The sequence below is a fragment of the Oreochromis niloticus genome, linkage group LG23 (assembly GCF_001858045.2).
Source record: "Oreochromis niloticus isolate F11D_XX linkage group LG23, O_niloticus_UMD_NMBU, whole genome shotgun sequence".
Classification (NCBI taxonomy): domain Eukaryota; kingdom Metazoa; phylum Chordata; class Actinopteri; order Cichliformes; family Cichlidae; genus Oreochromis; species Oreochromis niloticus.
The window spans coordinates 24,511,874-24,517,873 of NC_031986.2; the positions used below are offsets into that span (position 1 = coordinate 24,511,874).

At 40.8% G+C, this 6,000-nt stretch overlaps 1 protein-coding gene across 2 annotated transcripts in view; it reads right to left on the reverse strand.

The window, feature by feature from the left end:
• The window catches only part of LOC100709465 (zinc finger protein GLI2), a 94,595-nt gene extending 90,634 nt beyond the window's left edge, over positions 1 to 3,961 (reverse strand). The window contains exon 1 of one of the 2 annotated variants that reach the window (XM_005459169.4): positions 3,511 to 3,961. The gene's annotated coding sequence lies outside the window, so the exon portion shown is untranslated. The remainder of the gene's footprint in view (positions 1 to 3,510) is intronic. The other variant, XM_019352253.2, reaches the window with a different exon arrangement.
• Between the last annotated feature and the right edge of the window lie 2,039 nt (positions 3,962 to 6,000).

Sequence of the window (6,000 nt, forward strand, 5' to 3'; positions counted from 1 at the left end):
TCCCCGACCCCTCACAGGTTCTTGTCTCAGAGTTTTGGGGGTGTCCGGGGGGGGTTGGCAACCACGTACAAACGCTACTGAGGGGTGACTGATTGCTAAAGAATCCCAGAAGCCCTGCGGGGACGCCATGTGTTAAAGAAGTTGGAGTATTTAAAAGAAAGTGTTTTTTTCTGTCAGCTGATGTAGTTTGGCAGCTTTTCAGAGCTTGTTTTAAGGCGAGGAAGGATGCAGCGTTTCCTTAACGTGTCAGCGCGTCATGGCGGGTGTCTATCCGCGCAGCGAGGAGCATCCTTCACATCCGCCCTTCAGATCAGCTCGCCGTCCCTGCAGGAGTTAATTAAAAGAAGCATCAAAGCTGATCCTGAAGAGCAAAGAGGAGGAAGTACAGGCCCCCGGCGGACCACGGCGACCTTTGATTTCTGCCGGTCCTCCGAGTGTTTTTCTACATGTGCGTGCTGTCAACACGTTCTGTGACGGCCGCGTTTCCTCTGTGGGAGGAAGTTTTCTCGTGTCGTGGAAGAGCAGCGGGGCGAGCTTCAGAGTCAATGTTTGTAGATCTGAGAGCGACTGAGAGACTCTTTATTCCTGCAGCTTGTCCCCACGAGCGGCTGAATAATCCTCCCCTCGTTTGACCCGCTGGGGTCGGCAAGGAAAGCAAACAGCCACTTAAAACCAGCAGAGTGAGCAGGGGAGGATCAACTAAAACCTGAGCACAGTTTACCTTTCGAGGGTTAACTGTTGCCTGAGACAAGCTCTCAGAGACTGAAAAGATGTTTTCCTTTCTCTGAACAACGATCTAAAACCCAAAGATTGTCCGATTCTGGTTATTGAAAACATGAGCAAAGCTGATCACATCCAAAACAAGTTCTTCTCTGCAACGAAAACAAACAAAAAACCAAAGGTTTGAATTGTTCAACAGACTGTTTAATCAGCGTCCTCCAAAGTCCTCACAGCCTAAAAACCACCAAACAGCTCTGAAAGGAAAAACTGAAAGGAAGCTCTGTCCACAGATTCTTCATCATTCTGGCTTTAAATGTTTAATGTGACTGATGAATCAAGATAACTACGTGGACCTATTTATGGGGAAAAGGCCACCATAAACTTAAAGGGACAAGAAAAGCAGGTAAAGCTGTTTATTGATGAGTCAGGGAGTGATTTTCAGGAACAAATGACACAAAAATCTGTAAAATCTCAGAAGGTTTTAGGGACTTTGGGGGGAAAGAAAGGCTGTTTAGATGCTTTAAGGAAATTTGCAGATAAATCAGGGGTAGAAATGATTATTAGGTCAGGAAGAAGCTGCAGGTTAATTAGAGTTTCTAAGGCCTGTGACGTGGACGTTTCTCTTTTCTCGGAAAGCAAAAGCAAAATATTTCTCGAAAGCACAGAGAAATAAATCTCTGACTGCACAAAAACATGCTGTATCTGAATGACAGACATAAGAAAATGTTCCGGACGTGTCAGTGAAGCTGCTGGAATCTGTTTAATGATTCCTGTTTTCAGGGAAAACGACACAAAAACGCCTGAACATGTGCCGCTTTCATGCAGCAGAAATGACAGAGCAGGTCTTTTAGCAAAAATATGTGAAACAGAAGCCGACCGCTTTCAGTTAATAAACAGATTTCAGCGACAGATCCAGATGTTTCAAACAGCTGAGAATCAGAGCGGTTCGTTTTCAGCCCGAACTGCTTCAGTTCTTCAACATGAAGTCAAAGCACCAAAAAAAAAATCAGCGGACGGAGCTTCACGTCAGCTTTAATTAATAAAGATGGGAAAATCTTTGAGTTTCTCTGCGGTTTTTAGGTTTTCTACGAGTTTATTTATTTTCCCTTAAACTCCTGAAGTGTTTCAATTTGACTGAAGCCCAAAAGGAGACAGAGAGAGGCAGGAGGAGGAGAAGCAGGCTTTATCTTCACTTTCAGCCCCTCGTTAAAGCCTACAAAAAAAACAATCATTGCATCGCTGATTTATCTGCACTTTCAACATTTTAATCTCAGTTAATTCACATCATACTGATTTTATTTTTCCAACACACTCCTAAAAAAATCCTGCTCAGATTGCTCTCATTTAGGAAGAAGGAAAGCAGCACATATTATCCTGGAACAAAAAACGACTCCCGACTCGTCAGTGAACGGCTTTAGCGACACATCTGGATGTTGTTCTCACTTTAAAGCGTGACCTTTGATTCAGGTGCGAAACATCTGCAGCAGCTGAGAATCGGAGCGTTTTGAAGATGGCAGAGTGGCGGCTAACTGGTGCAAATATTCGCTCAAAATAACAAAAAGTTTCAAGCCAAAATCATAAAGGATGCAAAGATGGAAGATTTGCTTCTTTTCTCAAAAGTGGAGTTTCTTTATGGTTCGTAAGGCCCGTAGAGGATGCTGATCTAATAAAGGTCATTTTGAGTTTCTGTGTCTGAAACAAGCAGGAGCTGTAAATCTGTGCGTTTAGTTTGGTGTTCAGACAATTAAAAAAGCCTCTTTTCAGGCATTTTTCACTTTTAAACAATCAAATGTGTTTTTCAGCTCTCAGGTCAGGTTGTCCACAGTGTGTTTTTTTCTGTGCTAAACGGTGAATCTGCTTCTCTCCCTCCAATTCCCTCTTCTGCTTTTCATCCCCCTGAAACCCACCAGGAGCGATGCCCCGGGGCCACACGGCGTAATTGCTGCGGACTTGTTGTTTTGTGGAATAAGAGACTTTTGAGGCCTCACAGCGGGGTGTTCCCCCCCCTCACTCGCCTCAATCTTTTTCTCCCCCCTCCTCCTTCCCGAATCCCTCGTTTTCCCCCAGTTTTCTCTTTCACTTCTTCCAGCCTCGGTCAGGATGAAAGTGGACGTCCCCGTCCGCCGTCGCCCATGCCCATGTCATCCTGAATAAAGTAAAGGGGGGCCCCCCATTATTTCCTCCCATCTCTGCACCCCTTCCTCCTCCTCCTCCTCCTCCTCCCTGACTGCTGGAACTCTTCATCCTGCACAATGGAAATGCACTAAAACTTTTTTTTCTGATGCAAATTAATGCAACCGGCCTTTCAGGATTCAAATAAAAAAAAAAAATCTGTTGTGGACTGGAGCTGAGGGAGGAAAGGAGGTGTCAGTGCGCCTCATGTTTGTCTGAGGCCTTCAGGAAGCCTCCATCAGAACATTTTTTAAATTCATCTGATTTTGAGGCTGTAAAAAGTGCCAGCAATGTAAAGGAAAAGCTCGGACAGCATCTTAAATATCAGGTTGCACATTCCTGGAATTCCTGCTTCCTTGCAAACCTTCAAACATCACCTGGAATAAAAGCTCCCAAAGTGTCTTCTTCTACCGTTTCTCACCTCCTCTTGTGCCAGAAAATGATCAAGTATTAAAATCAGATGATTTTTTCAAAGCAAATTTAAGTAAAAATACTCTGAAATTAATTTTAAAAATATAACTGATAGAAAATAAAGCAAGTGTGATATTTCAACTGATTTAAAAGTTGCAGACTGCGCTCTGCTCTGACTGAGCACATGGCCGACCAGCGGAGACTCACCCGAGCTTCTCCTCCTTCTCCTCAGTCTTCTGCTCTCTCCTTCTGTCCTTCCACTCAAACTTTTCCTCTCATCTAAGACCCCCAGCGCTTGAAATCCATGTGCGGTGCACGCAGACACGCGGAGGAGTGCGCGCCTCGGGTGGAAAAGTATCCGCAGAAAGATGTCCGAGCGCACGCCCTGAGTGGGACTCGCAGCAGCAGAGGAAGACTCCGATCAGCTCTCCACGCGCCAGCAAAGTTTGGAAGAGAGGAGGAACTTTTTTTTCTGTCCGGGGATGCTGCGGAGCGTCACTCTGGATGGCTTCACCGCCCTCCCCTCTCTCTCTCTCTCTCTCTCTCCTCCCTCTCTCTCTCTCTGATGGGACGGACAGACCTCCTCTTCATCACCTCAGAGGAGAGGAGTGACTCTGACTCCGCGCTCACAGCAAACCTCAGAACTTCCCAATAACTCAGACTGAAACAGAGAGATTCAGGTTACCTCAGAGTCATCAGAGTCGTGTTCGGCTCACTTTACATCAGTTTGATGTTTAATATTAGTGCAAAACTCTGTGTGTGTGTGTGTGTGTGTGTGTGTTTGCAGGTGTCCTATTTACAGCCACTCGGCGCAAAAAAAAAAAGCGCCACATAACAGCGCGTCTCCGAAAAAATGAGGTTTGCGAACACGATCTCAGTTTTTGAAGGTGAATATTTCAAACACACTCCGAGTGTTTCTGTGTGTGTGTGTGTGTGTGTGTGTGTGTGCTGTCCTCAAAGCTGGACTCAGGCTCCTGACTGAGAGTTTTACTTAAACTTAGTTTTCCTCTGATGGCTCAGTAGCGGAAGGAGAACACGCACAGGTGCATTTCAGTGTGACACTGACACCTGGCGGTGGCTGCCTGCCACTGCACGACGAGCGTCGCTCATAACAGACGCACGAACATGAAGACAGTAAAATGTAGTGAATAAATAAACAAATAAATGAAATGACTTTCTCTTTGTTAGAAACACAATTATAGAAGAACAGAATAGAATAGAATTGCCCTTTATTGTCAATGTATATGTGCTCCGTGCCAAATGTAAAGGAGTAGAAAAAAAATTAAGCATAGATAAAATAAAATAACCTTCTCATATCAAAGACATAGAGATATTAAATAATTATGAATTAATGTATTCATTAATAATTAAATAATCATTTAATTAATCAATTTAAATGACTTTCTGATTAAAAGACACCGAAATATTAAATAAAATTAATGTTTTATTTTATAGTTAAAGTTAAATCACTTTGACTTTAATCTTAGGCATAACAGTAACACCAATAATAAAAATCTATGTTGTACATATATTAATAATGATGACAACAGTGGTTTATTATTGTGTAATTATGTTAACAGTGAAATAATATTTTATTATTTATTGATAATGACTATTATATTTATTATGTACTATTTTTATTATACATTTAATTTTTTCTTAATAGTAGTAGTAGTAGTATTGTTATCCAGCAGAGGCTCTAATTGTTTTATTTGTACACTTTTTATTTTGTTTAATAATAATTATTACTATTTTTAAAGATGTACTGTGTTTTATAATCACACAGTTTAATAGGTAAACATTATTGCTATTCTTTATTTTGTATGATATGAATAACAGGAACAATAATAGTATTTTAGGTAACAATGCAATCATAACACAAATTTGTATTTTCTTTTAAGATTTTAATTTTTGAGTATTGAGTATTATTAGAGTACACATTTAATTATTCTTACATGTTTTACACCATTTTAATTAACAAAAAATATAAAGTTAGGAGTAATGCAGACAGTTTTGGATTACATGGAGATTTCTGGAAAGACAGAAGAAGAGAGAAGAAAAAAAGAAGAAAAAAATTAAAGTGTATTAATTAATCTTATAAATGACTGACAGCAAACAGGAAGTAAAGCAGAGGCGCTGAAGTATCTGACCGTAAACAGACAAGTATGAACCCCACGTGTCCTTCACCATGATTGTTCTTCACGGACACTCATTTTATCTTTACAAATAGCTGGGACCAACACTTGTGTTGTGACAGCGCCCCTGAGTGGACAAACTGTGTGACTACAACAAACACAAGGTGAATACAAGGTGTTTCTGTCCTTCAGCTTATTGTTCATTGATCATAAAAGGCTAAAACGAGTATTTCCGTACACCAAATGTGGTAAATGTGATTGTGCGTGACTTTGGGCCACTCTTGTCTACATACAGACATTTAATCAGACTCAGTTCATATCATGTCAATGGCTGAATAACAATAAAGCTGAGTCTAATCACAATTCTTTAGCTCTGGTTATTGCAGCTTATCACCAAACTAAAGTAAAAACCGTATAAGTAACTAGAATAAATATGTTTAAATCTTAAAAAACTAAGTACTAAATATGTTAAATAAAAATGAATCTAAATCTGCTGCCTGAAATCACATCAAATCAGAAATATATTTTTACATATTGTAAATAAAGTCATGTTTATAATCAT